Genomic DNA, 19,132 nt, shown 5'->3' with positions numbered 1-19,132 from the left:
ATAGTCAATGCCTTAATATACAAGTGGAAACTGGTAACGAGTGGTGTCCCTCAAAGGTCTGTATTGGGACCAATACTATTTCATATCTTCACTAATGACATAGACAGTGGGATTGAGTGCACCCCAAGCAAGTTTGCAAATGACACCAAACTGAGTCGTGCAGTTGATTCACTAGAGGGAAGGGATACCATCCAGAGGGACCTTGACAGACTTAAGGAGTGGGCCCGTGTGAATCTCATTAAGTTCAACAAGGCCAGGTGCAAGGTCCTGCACATGGGTCCGGGCAACCCCAATATCAATACAGGTTTGAGGATGAAGGGATTGAGTGCAGCCCTGAGGAGAAGGACTTGAGAGTGCTGGTGGATGAAAAATCAGACATGACTCAGCAATGTGCACTTGCAGCCCAGAAAGCCAAGCATATCCTGGGCTGGATCAAAACAAGTGTGACCAGCAGGTCGAGGGAGGTGATTCTGCTCCACTACTCTGCTCTTGTAAGGCCCCCACCTGGAGTACTGCATCAAGGTCTGGGGTACAAGAAAGATGTAGACCTGTTGGAGCAAGTCCAGAGGAGGGCCACAAAGATGTTCAGAGAGCTGGAACACATCTCCTTTGAGGAAAGGCTGAAATAGTTGGAGCTGTAGAAGAGAAGGCTCTGGGCAGACCTTATTGCTACCTTTCAATACTTACAGAGAGCTTACAAGAAAGACGGAGACAGACTCTTTACAGGACTTGTAGTGACAGGACAAGGGTAAATGGCTTTAAACTGAAAAAAAGTAGATTTAGATGAGACCTAAGAAAGAAATTTTTTATGATGAGGGTGGTGAGGCACTGGAACATGTTGCCCAAAGAAATTGAGGATGCCCCATCCCTGGAACTGTTCAAGGTCAGGTTGGATGGAGTTTTGAGTTACCTGATCTAGTGAAAGACAGTGACAGTCGAATAAGGGATCAATTTGTCATGTTTACACTGTAAATCCTGAGGCACACACAGGGTTAGGACTAAGCCCGTAATTACATCTTTCAATGTTAATATCTAGAAGTGATTTATTATCCGTTGCAAACAATGTATTAACGGTGGCCATCTCTGGAGAAGTCACAATTTTTTATGTATCATATATTATAAGGAGCATTTGTCAAACACACAGCCCCAGGTTGCTTCTGACTCCTCACAGATAACACTAGCAATGCAGGTGACTGGCTTGGCATTTGGAATTCTTTCACTAAATAGCTTCTTCCCTACTCTCTCTTTTATGTCAGTTTTAGGTGCTACAGTTATTGTGGTTATGGAAGAACTCATAAACACTAGAAATATCTCTTAAGTGAAAAGAGAAAGTGGTCAGAAGGGGCAGCAAAGACAAAATTGATGCCTGCATAGCCATTCAATCTCGTTCCTCCCCAAATTTCTCTTATAAAAACCTTGGAGCTTTATTGTCAATTCTCTACTCATCAAATTTTGTGGCAAGAGGCAGGCTCTCTTTAGTCAGGAAACTCACAAATAGAAGATAATTATTTTCACCCCCCCCTTCTCTGCTTCAATATTTAGATTATAATCTCTCTACTGACTAAATAAACACAAAGTTAATAATACAGGTTTTTATTTAATGATCAATTAGTCCTCTAAGAAATTATAATTTTATTTGAAAAGCAGATAACAGAGAGAAGTCAACAATGTCTTGAAACACAAAAAAGAATGTACTGTCCGCCATCTGACTTTGATTAAATTAAATAGTCATATCAAATAAAACCCTTAGCTCCCAGATATTTGGAATCACTGGTGAAATTAGCCATCAGATTCTTAAAACGAAAGCTTCTTTCTCTTTGAGAGTACATTAATCTGAGATTCTCTGACAGACAAAGAAAAATATAAATATATAAACCATTTACTAGAATGATGCATTTGAAACAAGAAGGAAATGTTAGATCATCTAGTTTCATTTTCTGTGTGAAATAGGTCAAACAACTGCATTCATTTATCTTCTGTTATCCTAAAACATTTGGCTAAAGTTTATCTTTCAAAAACACATCTAATCTTGATTGGAAGGCACAAGAGGTGGGGAATCTGTCACTTTCTCTCGTAATTTGTTCAGATGATTGATTGTTGTCATCACTACAAATCTGTGTTGAATTTGAAGTTGTCTGGACTCAACATCCAGCCATGGGTTATTGCTGTGCCTTTCTTTCCTCTGTAAAAGAAGTCTTCAGCATCACGTCATTTTTCTATTAAAGCAAAATGGAAACAAAAAGAAATCTTTCTTCCTATTGAGCTATGAGTGCGCACATCACCTAAGGAACATCATCTACAGGTTAGTTACCAAGTTTAAACAAGTCTTCAGCCTGCAAGTGGAGAACTGTAGTCCATGGGAAGCAGGAAGTGATTCAGCCACAGGTCTTCAACTCCTGCCCTTAGGATGAAAGGAATCACTAACAAATCCTTTATTTCCATTGACCTTCTGAGAGCCTAGCTGAGATGCCAGTGCAAACTTTTAGATGGCTAAAGCTAGGTCATATGAACACTGTTCTTCTTTTTCTGCACCTTTCCCCTGTTGCTAGTTCACAGAGAGGAATTTGCTGAGGAAAGGACAAAAGGGTGCGTGCCCCTCAGATCATTGCTTGGTACAGAGCAAGTTCTGTGAAACATGTGGCAGAAAATCTGTGTTTCCCGTTTCCCTCCACCCCCATCCTACCTTCCTACCTGGCATCGTCTCTTTTGGAACTTCATCTAAGAAGTTTTAAAAAAAATTGACCGTAAGAAAAGTATAGATCTATTTAATGAGTTTGTCTAATCTGAAACTGTCTATTCTCTAATCTGAAACTATCTATTTTCTTTAGATAATAGAGCAGTTAGGAGCTCCAGCAATTTCCCTTGAATTACCACTGTTCACCTCTCTAACACATGAAAATTAATTCCTGTATTTTTGGTGGTTGTGAAGTAAATTCCTTCCTTTTTCAAGAGGTGAAGTTATGTAGTTGGTGCAGCAATACTGTATTGCTAAATTTGAAATTTTTTTCTTTACCTCTGATTTTGGAGATCTATAAAAAAAGAAAACAATGTTTTCAGAGTATGTTTACTTCCTTGGTCTTTAGAACACTATTTTTCATCAATCCTGAGATAACAACACTGATTTTTCACACATTTCCATGGTTAAAACTCACCACTATTTTCGCAGCTTTCTTGATAATTGGGCAATCAACAAATACTGTAAAAGCTGAAAACCAGCTTGCAGACTGCACTGCGAATCACACATGGGTAGGTACCTAAAAAGCTCATTGGAACAGACCTCACTGGGACACAGGTGGAGCAGTTGTGACAAACCAGCATGAAGTTCCCAACCTGGGCTAACTTTCAAATAATGTTTTAAGCATCAGTAATGCTCTGTGCCACAGGTCCCAAAAAAGGTATTGCTGAATCAATTCAGCTGAGCTGAATCAAAATATATATTCCACTGAGGAAATGAGGAATGTTTTTTCCATGATTTACTAATAAGCCATAAAGAACCCACACTGTTTATTTCTCAAGCCTCAAACCCATTATGTGACAGTTTTTCATGTGCTCAGCAAAAGAAAGACAACATCTGTCCCTAATATCCCTGATACTTATGCAAAGCAATTGTTCAGCAATTAAGGAAAAATATAAACATGGAGAGAAAAGACACATGTTTGTGACATCAAAAGCATACTTCCATGTCCTCTTTTTTTTTTTTTTTTTTTTTCTTTCATTAAAAGGGAAAAAGAAATTTCTTTCTACAGCAGTAGAACCTGGATATTGAGCTGGATATTTTCTCCAGCATCAAATGAACAGTTCACAGACTTCATATCACTTCATGACTGCTTTAGAGCTGTTCCTGGATCTTTCATGCACCATGAATCCAGGACTAAGAACTCAGAATATGTGCTGAATTAATTTATATGTGTTAAAAAGATATGTTAAAGGCCAAGCTTATGTGATAAATTTGACTAAGTCCACAAGTCACATTAAAGCCAGGGAGGGAGATTCTGTCCTGGATCCTGAAAGGTCCTGGGAAATCAAGAACAAAGGAAGGAGATTCTTCGTACAGAGGAGGGGACCTAGAGACCTGGATGAACATGTTGTTGGAAAGGGGGTTCAGAAAGCAGTGTGGTGATGTCGGGAGACACATCTGTAGAGAAAAGCACACAATGAAAAGAAACAAGAACTACTGATCAGAAAGAATATTAGATTAACTGCACCCAGATGGTTGTTGTTTGGCTGAATGAACTACTGAGCTTCTTTTAACGTTTCATTCTGGTTTCACCACTCATCTACATTTTACATATTTCCATCAGGGAGCTCTTGTGAGGCTTCTGCCAAATTCTAGGTTCCTTGGGTGAACAAGAGCACTGTGGAGAAGGAAAAAGTCTATGGCCATGTACAGCTTTGCAGTGTCTGAGCATTTCTATTGAAACATCTTCAGCATTTACCTCTCCTTGCTGTACCTAAATGCTTAGCCCTCAGATGGAATTTACTTCCATCATTAATTCTAGTCATTGTTTAGCAATGTAGTGTTTTCACAGTTTCCATAGCTTTGTTCAGTGTTTTTCCTTGTGTGATGTAGCTTTCAAAGAACCTCATGTTACTACCACCCTGATTTGAACTTAGAGATTATTTAAATGTTTGATGAAATCAGAGGTTCACCTTAATCTAAGCATGCCCTTTTGGTTTATTTCATGTTTGCTGTGCATACAGGACCTTGTTTCTTTTTCTTCTTTTGCAATTAAATTATACCCTCTATGATTTTCTATTATTATTATTATTGGCTGCTGTTGGTAAAAGACTTTATTCAATCTGCTTTTTATTTGGCAGTTACGTAGACCTCTATATTCCTGCCTGCTTGAGCTTTTCATTAGTTCTTTCATCAGTTTGTTTGCTCATGCACACACAAATCTTCAAGTACTGTCTGAAAAACTGACACACAAGGGTCCACAGACAACCCTGAATGTCCAGAGCAAAGCCTCCCTCGCAACTTGATATCTCAGAGTTGCTTCACAGCAGATCTTTTCCTTATTTCATTAAATTACGAATTTATTAATTATCAAAAGAGAAGGGTGTTTTCTTCTCTCTCACAAGATATATAGTCTCAAAGATAAAGGGCATATGTTTTAATAAGAAACTACTGTTTTCCTATCCAGCCAATCTGAAAATTCAGATGACTTTGCAGGTTTATATGGTGATTGTTCACCCATGAAGATTAAGACTGAGTGTTTCCTGGAGACTTTGACACTGCTTTATTTTATTGAATCAATTATATAAAGATTTTAAGAGAAATGGAATTAAACCAGAATTTACCTGACTATTTCCTTAGGTCTTAAAATTAAACCAAAGACTTGATTTTTTACTGTGTTGAGAGTTAAAAAGCGAAGAAATAGACTCCTATTCTATCTCGTCCTGTCCTTGCCCTTGCTCCTGCCTTCAATTTATGAACCATATTAATGATGCATGGTGTGATTAAGGTATGTGATGTTAGCAAATGTATTATATTTACATTTCTTTTATAGCTTCAAAATGCTCATATTGTTTCTGGCACTTCTAAAAATCAGGTGCATCAGTGATATAGTTGCACTATACCTGGAAATAATTCTAAAAGTGAAATGTTTTTAAGCATAGGGGTGAGGGCTTCTGTATGACTCACATGAACTGGGGGCTAATATCTGTCAAAAAGATGAAAATAATACTATTTTATTTAAAGTTCAAACAATTAAATAAAGATACATACCTTCAGTATTCCTCATTTTTTCCATCAGTAAATACTCTGTCTCACTCAAAAAAAAACAAAAACAAAAAACAAAAAACAAACCAAAAGTAACAGAAAGAATACTGCAGGCAAGGAAAAGACTGTGCAGCATGGAAAGGTGAAAAATGCCATTATAAGTGGAAAAGCCTGATCCAAATATTTATGCTTATTTCCAGGCATCCATGGCTTTAGTCTGTTTCCAACTTCTACATTAAGAGTAAAATGAAATGCATACAATATGCTTCAGGCTATAAGACCTGAGAAAAATGAATACAGTGTGCTGTAAGTATGCACACAGTATGCTATAAGATCTAAGAAAAATTATAAAACTTATAGTTTGAACATTTAAACCAACTTACCAAATATTTAAAAGGTATTTTAGGTTACGTGCTTTCTGCTGCCTTTATCCCTAGGTTGGGCCAAAACCAACTACAGTTTGGTCTCTTGGAGGTGAGAAATTGTATGTCACGGTCAAGTCAAGCACTAAAGAGGGCAGAATCCAGCTAAGCCTATCTTCATTTTGGGCAATTGAGTGAGATTGATTCTAGAAATCAGGAGATATAGGAGTCTTTCATTATCTGAAGTGTGACCTTTAGATAAAGCCATTTAATAACTAAATAATTGTTTCTCTTCTTTCACAATTTATCCTTTTGGGCTTTATTTCTTTTGGACTTATACTAGCAACTTAACTACTGTTCTTCCACAGCACAGTCAATGCTGCTTGTTCTCTCTCCCTGTTTCAGGTCTTAGAATTGCACTGCTTTGCAGAAATAAATTTGTGTGGGGCTTGGGAATGGGACAAAGATCTCCCACTTGTAAGGCAATGGCCTTAACTGCTAGCCTGTGAGTTCATTCTCTTGACAATTTCTTGCTCTCTTTTTCTGTTTGCTTGACTTTCTTTTCTTCTGCCTGTGAAAAACTTCGAAAACTGATAGGTTTGTCTAGGAACATTTCTCTAAGCTCATAAAGTTTTGCGAGTTGGGAAAACACTTTCCAGGCAAATCTGTTATGAGTATCTAGGCATTCTATAGTACAAATAAGAAGTGTTTTTCAGCAATAGTTCAATTTCAGGTGTGCTAACTGTAATTTTTAGCAACAGACCTAAGCTTTTTGGATCAGGAAGTACAAGCCATTTCAGAGGACACTATATGTTGAAGTTGGGAAACCTCTAGGAGTCCTGGAAGTTAAGCTATATGACTAAAACTCCCACTTACAGAAACTGCAAAGCTGTGTGTGTGTGTCCACACTGACTAACCCTGTGCCTGTCTCCTCACTTACTATTGCCAGATGTCCCGATAAATTTGTAAGTCACAGTTTTAGTTCTCTGTCTCAGTGAACATGCTGAGTCTTACTGCCCGTGTCCTAGCGGCACAGCTATAAACTGGCTGCAAATCAGTCTTTAAAATTGCTGCCCTCATTGGGCAATGCTAACCTCCAGGGAGTAAAGGAGGGTGTGAGTTGCCTAAATTTAGGTGTGAAGAATCCCGTTGCTCAAGTAATGAGGGGTGAATATCACCCCTGATATTGATACCATGTTTGACAAAATATTTAGCTGTGGAGGATTAGAAGGAACGGAGGGCAGGATTTGGTTCACCCTAAAGTAGATACTGATGGCTTCAATCAGTTGACTAGTCATCTGATCTCTAAAACCAGATGTGGTCAAGGATCACTTTGTTTGGACAGAGCCAGCACTGAGACGTGATATTAGCACTCTAATTAATATTAATATTGACATATGATGCTAATGCATAATCTGCAGATACACAAATCCTTCCCAAATGAATAAACAATTTAAAAGTTCATCTGGGAAGAAGCTAGGACACAAGTAACCACAACTGAGATTTGTGGTCATATCCCTTACTGTGCTACTGGAGCTTCTGGGATTAGTCACGCGACAAATATGACAGTCTGCAGAAAACAGACCAAATTAAATAAAATGGACGTATGACTCAGGAGAGTGGGAGCCACCCAATTCTGCGAGATGACTAGTCAAAAGAATATTGCCTTCTAGGACTCCACTGTGCAGGGCAGACTCCAGAACAAGATTAGAGTTCATAGAATTTTGTAAATGGGTTTTCTTACTGTCTGCCCATTTCCTCCAAAGGGAGTATTTTTTCTGTGGAAAGGAAAAAGTCCTGTATCAATCTTCTTGTGAAAGGGGAAAAAATTATATTTTTGTTCAGTTCCAACATCAGTTGATCTATTGCTACCACACTTCATTCAAAACTTCCTTTACCAAAAAGTTTCATCTGAAACATAGGTAGTAACTGGAAAGGTAATATTTAACTTAGAAACCATTCAGACGAAATGAATTAATACAGAACAAATCAAACCCTAATACATCTTTTTCTCTATTTAGGCCATCCTGGGAAAGAATTACGTCTCTCTGGTGTAGTACCACACGTGAGTCTCAGATTTTGTGCTATGATATAATTTAAATTAAACCATTTAATAGACATTCCTCTGGTATCTGTCACTAAAACATTTAAATATTTGTTGCATTTTTACATTAACAGTTCATTATATGTTGCCTGGTATTTAGCAAAATGTTTCTTTTTCATGCCATACAGGTTTCTGAATTAGCACATTTTGATTTTGAAAGCAAAACTAATGGCTTTGACCAATGAAGTTATTTTTCAAACCTCATTATGACTACTCAGACTTCTTTGGCAACATTTGTGCTTGCTAGTAATTGGATTTGCAGCTATTGAAGCAAAGTTCATTGTTCAAAATATTTTCTAAAATCACGGACTCATTAATGGCTTCATTTGTTTTATTGCTTGCATACCTATTGAAAAAGAGACGACTTAGCCCCTTATCTCAAAATACATCCCCTTTCTTTTTCAGTCGCCTCTTGGTGTATACAAGAACTACAAAGCAGTCCTGCCAGAAGCACTCCTCCATGCTGAGGGAATCAGTAAGCGGAAGAAATCTGGGACTGAATGGAGGGATTATCCCTCAGTTTGCAAATCCTTTTCTTAGCCTTTGTGACTTGACTGTGTACCAGGGCGCTCATATACCAGTAGGATTCATTCTCTTCTACTTTATATCTGTCATGAGGATAGGAGAGAACAGAAGATGCCAGCTACTGTCTCATAGCTTCTCCCCCGGACATTATTAATGACTTGTCAGTACAGCTTACCAAGTTTGAAGCTCTCCTTACATAGGTAACAACTTCTGATGTAAGGTTTTGCAAGGTCAGGCCCAGCTGGGTCTTTTGGTTAAACTCAGATGATTTGCTGGTACACTTTGGGAAGTTTGTAGAAGTTATAAGAATTTATTAAACATATATCTATTTTTAAAAGACTTAAGTAGAAATGGAAAACACCTTTGGGTCATCTAGTCCCTGTCTTTGCCAAAGAGGAATCGTTCCCTCAAATATAATTTCTAGGAATATATTTCCAGTGTTTCCTCCTAGTATCCTCTTTTGAAAGGTAATTCAGGACTGTAGCCATATATCTCAGATTGTAAACTAAAGCTGGATGTTTCCAAGCTACTTAGACTGCTGATTCTTCTGGAAATTTTGTTCCATTTCAGACTGTATTTCTGTGGTAGCCGGAAGAAAGAAATGTCTGTTATTATATTTTGAAAATGATTGTGTGCCTTAAATAAAAAGCTTTAGCAGTATTTGTTAATGCTGTGAAATGAATGCTGTCCTGCATTCTGTCACCTTTCAGTAACCTTTCTGGTTTTGGCTGAAAAAAGCACATCTGAAGCAGAACAGTGGATCAAAGAAGTTTTGGTCTTCAATATAGACCTCTTTCACTTGCTTATCTCTCTTTTCTGTCAACCCTATAAGAAATGAAGTGAGATTAGAGTCATCCAAGTAGAAATCTAATTGGGAAAGTGATTTTTAATTTTTTTTTTAAATCAATTTTTATTTCTTTAAATTTCTTTTCACTTAAATGAGAGTTAAATGTTCTGTTGACTTGCATTACACTTTTTAAATTAAAACCATCAATGGTAGAGTGGAATGTCAATTCAATGGGATATAAAATAATTCATGTCACACATCACTTTGACTGTAGTCTCTTTGGTCATGTACAGTGACTCAACTGAAGCAAGTGTTAACCCCAGAATTATTCACCCCTGAAGGAGTGAAGTTGTAGTCATGAAGTTATAGAGAGGCTAAAATAAATGAATTAAAGCACTGTCATAATGTCTGGTTGTGGTGATGTTATATGATTACTTACAGAAACTTACCGCCTTGAGAAATTGCTGCAGGGAAAACTATGCTGCCTCCATGACAAGAGAGATGTGCAGTTGTGCAAAGGTCTTAGCTCTGCCCCAGCAAACATTCTACTGATGTTAATCACATCGAACTAATTGATAAAATGGGAATAAAGGCTGAAAGAAGGGTCCAGGATGTCAGGATGTAACATGAAAAAATGGATTTACCTAAGTAATTGGGAACATAGCTTTTCTACTTGCAAAACGGGCAGCCTACATTTCTTCTGCTCCTCCCCTCTTATCTTGGGAATATTTTTCTTTCAAACTCAGCTTTCTTTCTTCTCTTCCTTGAATATTTTTTTATGTTTGGAAGCTTGGCTGCCTCTACTAATTTATAGAGGATTTATCTAAACATAAAGGAATGCTTAAACTTCTCTGGGAGTATCTGTATGTTGTTCTGGAAACAAAGCTTTCTTTGTACTTTCATTCTTATTATATATTGAATATTTTCTTTTCTTTCTTTTCTTTTTTTTTAAATATGTTACCAATTTTAAAATAATGTCTTACCTACTAAAGATGAGTTTCTAGTTTATTCTATAGTATGACTTAACAACAGCTATCCTTGTTATCCACTTATTCTGTCTGTGTCTCACCAATTTTTCTATAAAGATAGCATGTACTGCAACAAAGGTCACGCTAAAGTCAAGATACACAACATCCACTGCTGAACATGGAGTTGAATCACTGAATTGTATCATTGTATCATTGAATTGTAGGAGGCAATTTGGTTGGTCAGATGTGATTTTCCGCCTGTTCCCAGTCACCCTCTTGTTCTCCATGTGCCTGAAAATGACTTTGAGCAGGATTTGCCCATAATCTTCCCAGAAGCCTGAGAAGACTGTACTTTCCTGTATTCTCGCCGGCTTCTTGAAGAGAAGTGTAGTATTTTCCTTTTACCAGTCATCAGAAAACTCCCCTGGTCACTACGACCTTTCAGAGATGATAGAGTGAGGCCTTGTAGTGACATTAGCCAGCTGCTGCAGCATCGTTGAGTGCATCCTGTCTGGTCCCACAGACTTCATGTTTGAGGGATGTAAGCACTCCTTAACTGTGTCTTCCTCTCCTGTGAGTACTGCTTCACTCTCACAGATTCTTCTAGTAAGCTTGGGGAACTGGGATGCTAGAGGGCAAGTCTCACCAGTGAAATTAGGGTTTTCAATGTCTTTTGTCATTAGGTCCTGTGTCACAATGACCAGATTTCCCTAACCTTCCTTCTACTGCCAGTGTACCAACAGGAGTCCTTCTTTGCCATTCACATCCCTCTCTAGTTTTAACTCCAGCCGAGGTTTGACTTCCCTAATTCCATCCTTGCACACTTGGGCAATGCTTCTATATTTCTTCTGGGTATGATCAACTTCTGTGGTCTTCCTTTTTGTGTAAGAAAAAGCTCCATCAGGAGCTGCCTATTCATCCAGGCTGGACTTCTTCCATGCTTGCTCAAGTTTCTGCACTTTGGAATATGCACTCAGCTGGTAGCTGTCCTCTCTTTCTTGCAGTGAGACAAATATCAACTGATCTGGCCCATCTTTGATTATATTATGTTTTCAACTTTTAAATTTTTTTAGCTTTGAGATGTGGAAATAATTTTTTTAAATTACAAAGTTGTGAAAATTTGGACATGGTCAAGGCACCTAATGACAAAAGCAAAATGGACTTCAGACAACTGGAGTGAAGTAGTAATTTTAAAAAAACATTCCCCCTTTCAAGATGTAGAACAAACAATGCTCTACGGTCATTGCATTATGTCTTGTCTAGAAATATGTCTGAATCACAAAATTCAGTGTAGTGCAGACTGTGAATCCAGTTTCAGCTATTCTAAAAGTAGAAGTCATTTGCAAATATTAGATAGATGTTTGTACTGACCGCATGTGCTGGTGTTAAGACGGTTGGCATTGATCAGTGTATTATAATTCACATTCTGTATGTAACCCCTTGTAAGTGCACAAAATGGAGACACCACATAAAATATGTTTGTTTCAGATGATTCTTCCAACTCCAAAATCCTCAGCTGAGATTGAGAAGTAATAGAAATGAGAGATTCAGAAGACTCATAATTCAGTCATGTCGTATCCATTTCCTTGGCAATACAAGCTCGTCTGCTAGAGTTCTTGCTAGCGTCTACTTCAAGTCCACATGTACAAGTTAAATATAGAACCAATGCTATGAAATCAAAAGACTTTTTTCTAAATATTATCTGATGACACTTCATCTGGAACTTTTAAAAACCTACGGTCATGAAGAGAAATGGAGATAAATCTAATGAAATAAATATGCACAGAGCGGAAAAAAGAAAAAATAATCCAACCAAACAGCCCTAAGTGTTGGACTCTTCATGACACATATCTGAAACGCACATGATTTTGGGTGAGTCTGATGTTTCATTACACTGGGTAGCAGTTGATGGAGCCAGATGGTCCCTCAAAGAAAGATAACCACAAAACAAATCCTGCCAAGCTGCTGATGTATTAAACACTTGTTCTGTCAGTAGTGTTATAGAGAGGCTCTTGCTCTCACCAGCTACAAAATGGATGATGTTCAAAAGCAAGCTTTGAAAAATTTTTATATTTGAATTTTTTTCAGTGGCAGCAATGCCCTGGTTCCACAGACTCTCCTCTTAGCAGCAAAACTGGTTTAATCTGTTCCTATCCATTTCCCCTGCCCCCATGCTTATTCTTGGCTCTATATCATCTCTTCACTTGTGCCACCACAGATGTTTGTCATCTCATGTGGCAAATGTGATTTGGTAATTGACTACACATATGTTGGTCAGCTCATTCTAAGCAAAAGTATCTTAAAAAAAAAAAAAAAAAGAGGCTATTTTTACCCTTCGGTCTTTTTAATCAGTTCCTTGGTTTGGTTCATCTCACAGTCCCACAAACAGCTGTACAGTACAACTGAAGGGGATGGCATGGGAGCAAGCAGGAATACCTCTGGGCAAGGGTGGAAAGAACTGTTTACATCAGAATAGCTGCCAAGGGAAACATCTGCTGAACCACAGTGTGAGCCACATGATTTCCATTAAGGCTGAACCCGTCAGGTTGCCATACACAAAGTAAGAAGCAGTCCTTACAGATGAAAGCTTATAAGGTAAAAAGTCAAGACAGAGAAAAGGCTCAAGTGTCCCACTTCACCAGTGAGGGCTGAGAGGTGAATCCCAAATGCTGCTGATAGCTTCTGTAACTACCATAGTCCTAAGCATCGCAGCCCTTTACTTTGCAACTCAGTGAAAATAACACAGATTTCTGGGCTAGACCTGCTTTCCTGCAGCATGGGGCTTGCTCAGCAGAATGAGAAGAAAACTTCCTGGAGCTAACTAAAAAACCAAAAAGAATCTCATTCGTGACCAGCCTGAAGTGAAGAGAATAGAAATTTCACTACACATAGAGTGTGGCAGACAAAAATATCCCCTCAACTAAGAGCAAACTCCCTTTGAAAGCAGCATACAGGTACTGTGTGAAGCCATAGGAAAAAAGGCACAGAGACTGACCTATTTTCCCTGTATACTTTGCTTATCCTTCGCCACCCGCTTTGGAAAATGTTCACATCCCAGCACTGAATGTTTCAGAGGGTGGGGAGAAGGGAGGAAGAATAAGCAGGGTGTGCTTGCTGGGCTTAGGGTGGCGAGTAGGGCTCAGCTTCAGGGAAGTAAGGTGCTGGAAACATGTATTGCCAATAACTGGTTTGATTGCACTGGTGGAAATGGCCCAGCATCAGTTCTTATTTGAGCTCCACAGGGTAAGAGAGAAGTGGGGTTTAGGTGAGGATACGAATGGTGTTAGAATCGCATTTATTCTGTGTTTGATTGTTCTTGTTCCTGAGGAGTCCCCTATGAAATCAGTTGGAAACACTGATTGTTATGGATCTTCACAAAATATGGATTCTAATACAGGGAAAGTCCTGAGAAAGCTCTTCATATTAAAGCTCGAGAAACGGTTTATTGATAACTTCTTCTTCTTCTTCTTCTTCTTCTTCTTCTTCTTCTTCTTCTTCTTCTTCTTCTTCTTCTTCTTCTTCTTCTTTTCTTCTTCTTCTTCTTCTTCTTCTTCTTCTTCTTCTTCTTCTTCTTCTTCTTCTTCTTCTTCTTCTTCTTCTTCTTCTTCTTCTTCTTCTTCCCCCCACCTCCAATGATGGCAAGTTACTGCTAATATTTTTCACATTTGATCATGGGCAAGCTACTTCTAATACATGTCCTGGATTAAGCAAATTTTTGGCATGAAAAATGCATCTTGACATATTGAAAAGTGTATGTTTCTGAAAATATTGCTTACATCTTCTTCTGCATGTTCTCTTTCTGTACCCAAGTTCAGAGTATATGGCTAAAAACTATTAACTGAATCACAATTTGTTACTAATGCAACTTCTCTAATTTATTTCTGAGAATGACAGGCTATAACAATTTTACTTGAGATTTTGCTGAATGTTAAGAGATATATTCGATGATTTTTATTCATATGTTCTTGGAAGGATTTAACTATACATTCTTATTCTTTTAATTGCTTACTCTATTCAACAAGATATCCAGGAATTCCGGGAGATGTTCTGCTCTTTGTTACCCAAAGACCAGGCAGAAGTGTCAGAGGAGGTAACACTCCTGATCAAAAAACACCCAGACGTGTTTATAATGAATCATAAAGGCAGTTTACATAAATCCTACCTCGCTTTATGCTTTCGTAGTCTTTTCTTTGACAGTGTATCTTGGAAAATATATATATAGCTGTTGTTGCTGACAGTCATGCTTTGTAGGAAATATTTCCTAGAAGTATTTGTTACTATAAAGCAAAGAGTATTTGTAAAAATTCTGGGCTTCGTTTTGCACTCAGCAACCTTTTTTGCCAAACTCTGGACCTTCTCGCCAACAGTACTGAATGAGAGCAAATACATATGGGTAGAAGGGAGAATCTCCCTTTTGTCAAAATGAGAAGTTATTTGTTCAAAATATACAGGAGTATCTCCAGAAGCTTACCTTCAATAGCGAACAGGTGTGGCTTGTAGGTATTAATTTGGGTTTTTTTTGCAAGAAAATTACCTTCATTAGGAATGTACATTTTAGAAGAGATTTTGCAGTGGTAAAAGGAGAAAGACTACAATGAAATTTTGCTTAGCAGAAAAAAGGAATGAGGAAATATGTCATCAGAGCCTTAAGCTATCTTATAAAGTAAATGTTTTTTAATTCTTTCCTATTATTTTTATTTTAAATCTACTCAAAAGTTGCAAAATATTTTCTTATAGAAAACATCAAACTTTAATAACAATATTTTACCTTCTTTAAAAGCATTCTAAATCATTCCCAGTTCAAGAAAAATATTGGTGACCAGAAACATTCTGTGGGACATCCACATTCCTCCAGGCAAATTTATTTTTCCTCTTAGGAAATCACTTTCATGATTTATCTAGTGATTGAGATAACAAAGCGTTAGGTGCCTGGCCAGCAGTATCACAATAACTCCCTTGTACAGGTGGTATGGTATCAGTGAGATGGTCATGTCTGACAAAGCAAAATCATCTGGCACTGCAGTTGCTTTTTAAATTAAAAAAAATCAAATTTTTATACAGGGCCTATTATTTGTAATACACAATGTATCTTGCAGAGCTTGAAAAAATGTTGTGATAGAACAAGAAAAGAGCTTTCCAAAGTCCAAAGTGATAAAGCCTACTTGAGAGATTATTTATTTACATTTTAAATTCTTCAGTTTTGAATGATTCTATAGAACTTTATACCTACTTTATTTATTCTTTTATAAATATTTCTACAGAAACTGAGGAGTTCTAGAAATCAGTAGTGAGGAAAAGAAAGAATATTCTTTGGAAATGGATTATACAGAAAGAATAGTCAAAATAGTTTATCCTGATAGTTCCCAAGACAAAGAAAAAGCCGCTTAAAACTATAGTGCATCTACACTGAAAAGCTGCATTTTCCTCAATAATAGTCTCTCAGATTAAATAAAGATATAAAGTATGCTAAGGAATTAAAAAGAAATATAAGACAGAAATGGTTTCTACTGTTAAATATTTCATTGTATAGACTATTCCTGGAGAGGAAATATGGATCAAGTATGGATAAACAAAAGGGAAATATGAGATTTTTAAAGTCTGGATGTTTTCTGATTTCTCTGTCTCAAAGCATTTATTTGCATGGCTTTAGAGTAACTGACAAAGTTTTCTTTCTTTTCACAGAATTTAGATTTATTCACACTTGTTCATGATTTGAACTCGATTGCATCCATATCTTCAGTCCATCTTCAGTGTAAAATTACTTGATTGTCAACAATCTGTACTATTACTTCTTACCTCACAATTGTCTTTGCCTCAATTTTGAAGTCACCCATTGCCCAAGACCAAAACTTTGTAAAAGACCCCTAAAAGCTTTGGGAAGGCAATTATGTTAATAACTAGAGTCCTTCAGGTCCCATCCAAAGGGACTTTTCCCTCTGTGGGGGGCAGAGGCTTCTCTGAGGTCCCAGAGATTGTGGGATGAACTCCTTCAGGAAGGAAAGACCATTTGAACCTCCCTAAGACCTGCTTGGACCTGAGCTTCTCTAACACAAACATATAAAGGTATAGGTAGTTACAGAAGGAACAGAAACAACCCTCAGACCAACTGCAGGAATAAAAAGTAAACACATAAGCTTCCAACACACAAACAGCCAAAATGCTGACATCAAACATGCCACAAAAGATGTTTTAGGGTTTGGGCTTTGAGAGAACATATGGCCAGTGTGAGTCACAGTATTCACGGCACAAATAGCAGGAACTTGGGGTGATTAGTGTGTTGGGAAAGTCCACAAAAACAGAGCAGATTTGAGCTGCTTGTTGCCTGAGAAGTGAGACTAGAAGTGAGCTAGAGGCCCTTTCTCCTCTTGCATTCACATATGTGAGACTGAAAGAGTAAAAATGGGTTCCTCTGTACCCTGTAGCTTCTTATGCTCAAGATAGTCATATTCAGGCTTTACAGATATGCCATTGTGACTATTCTTCTCAGCCTGGATTTATTCCTCAGAGAATATTGTGCGTTTGCTCCTGACAAGCAGAGTGGATCGTAACACTGAGAGGTATCCAGAAGAAGAAATTTAGCGATTTTCTTTTTGCTATGTTTGCTACTGCTACAACAACTTTTTACACCTGCAATACTGGAAAATGATTTAAGAGAATTTGATTTGTGCTTTTAGAAAACAACAGGAATCATTTTAGGTTCTCTAAAGGCTCTAAGTTTGCTGGCTAAAACAAAAAAAGATGGATGGGAAATCAGGTCAATTGGAAATGTAACAAACCCATCCCAACATACAGAAAAAGCATATAAAAAAATTCCTCCCTTTTTTCTGATTAAAAAAAAAAAATGTTTAGGTTAAAAATTTTACTTTGTTTGACCAATGCCAGCTGCTTTTATATGGTCTGATTTGGATTCTCTTCTGCAAAAAGTACTGACAATTCTCATCACAAGAATGGCATTGTCAATAAAAGCTGAGATGTTTTGAGTTCTCCTTTATTTCTTGTTTTTGACTGTCTTAGCTGAATTTGATCCAGTTTGGCAGATAATTTCTTGTCCACAAAATATCTTCTTGAAAAATAAGCTGTCCCTGAGTCTAGCTGCAAGTGAAATGAAGCTCTTTTTGCAACCTTATTTCAAAACAAATAATTCTTCTAGTTGATGATGCCCTCGCTCATTGCAGAGAGGTTGGACTAGATGACCTTCAAAGGTCCCTTCCAACCCAAACTATTCTATGATTCTGTGATTTATATAGCATGGCAAAGCATGCGGGCTGCAGTAAGATGCAATACAGGACGAACAAACAGAGGAATAGCCATCGCTCTGATGTAAAGCATGGCCGAGCTGAGGCCCAGAGTCCTGTATTGACAGAATAGCTGTTGACCTGGAGACACAACCACAGGAGGGTGTATGGTGTCTTTCCAACATGTGGTCATCATCATTTCCTAACTCCTGTAAATTGACTGTTATCTTCTGCACAGGCAGCATTAGTATTCACACCATGTATTTTTTACATTTTCTGGATACATTTTTCAGATATGCACGTGCTGTTATTGGGACAGACAAAGGTGCTTGACGTTTCCTCTTTTTTCTCTCCTGTTTGGTAGCTTAACGGAGCAGATTCTTCAGCTGCCAGTGGAGTAGAGCCAAACCCGGTGAGCCATGCAAGGGAAATACAGGAGCAGAGAGAGTTTGCTGTGCAACATGCTCCATGGCTGTCTGCACTGCTGACATCATGCGGTAAAGCTGAACCAGCCAGTTTCTCTGCTGTGTTTCATCTTTTCCCTTGATTTCTTCTTGTTTTCTGGTGTAAGGACTGTCAATATGCATGGAGCTGTGGCTTCACAGCCGTTACCAAGATGCTCTTATGACCACTGTTAGTGTTTTTTGACAAGCCTATGTCTTGGTGTGCTCACTAGCTGAGTGGTGGAGCTCTCTTAACCAGTTCACATCCCATACTAGTATCAGCCTGGGACACAGGAAGGTCTGGAGTCACTGCATGAATCAGCACTGACTTGTAGCTGCATTTTTAAAAATTTATTTTATTTTTTATTTAATGCCTGCATATGGGACAGTATATGACTCTTAGTGCTGGCTGATCTCTTAGAGAAACTTCTCCTGGTAATACTCTTTTTTTGGAGAAAACTCTCCAGGGAATACTATCTCTTCTAATCAAAAGATAGAAATTTAAGATGTTCTGTGAGTTTTTCCTTATCCAGTTTTCTTGAAAGTGACCTTGCCACTATAACAAAATATGTAAAATCATGGAACGGAAGAGCTATAGGTTTTCGCAACTGCTCATGAGACATCATGCTGCCATCACTAGTTATTAGATGTTTCTTCAAAGGCAAACTTACACAGCTTCTAAAAGGTTGTCTTCAATATCAGGTTCCTTTGGGTGCAAAAAATTTGATTTAATCTAAGTTGTTTAGACTCTTATTAAAGTACACGTCCTTTTGACACTTAACATGGTATTTATGCAGATTTTATAAAAAAAGCAAAATGAAACTTTGGTGATATGCATTTGAAATAACAACATTTAAACTTGGCATTAACAGATGGAGAATATTTCACATTAAAAGTAGCCTGTCAAATTCAGCAAGCTCCCTGCTGCTATAGAAAACTGACAAAAAAAAGAGACAACCTCTTGATTAAGAGGCAGTTTATATTTG

The sequence above is a fragment of the Balearica regulorum genome, chromosome 1 (genome assembly GCF_011004875.1).
Source record: "Balearica regulorum gibbericeps isolate bBalReg1 chromosome 1, bBalReg1.pri, whole genome shotgun sequence".
NCBI lineage: Eukaryota > Metazoa > Chordata > Aves > Gruiformes > Gruidae > Balearica > Balearica regulorum.
This window is presented reverse-complemented; position numbering follows the sequence as displayed.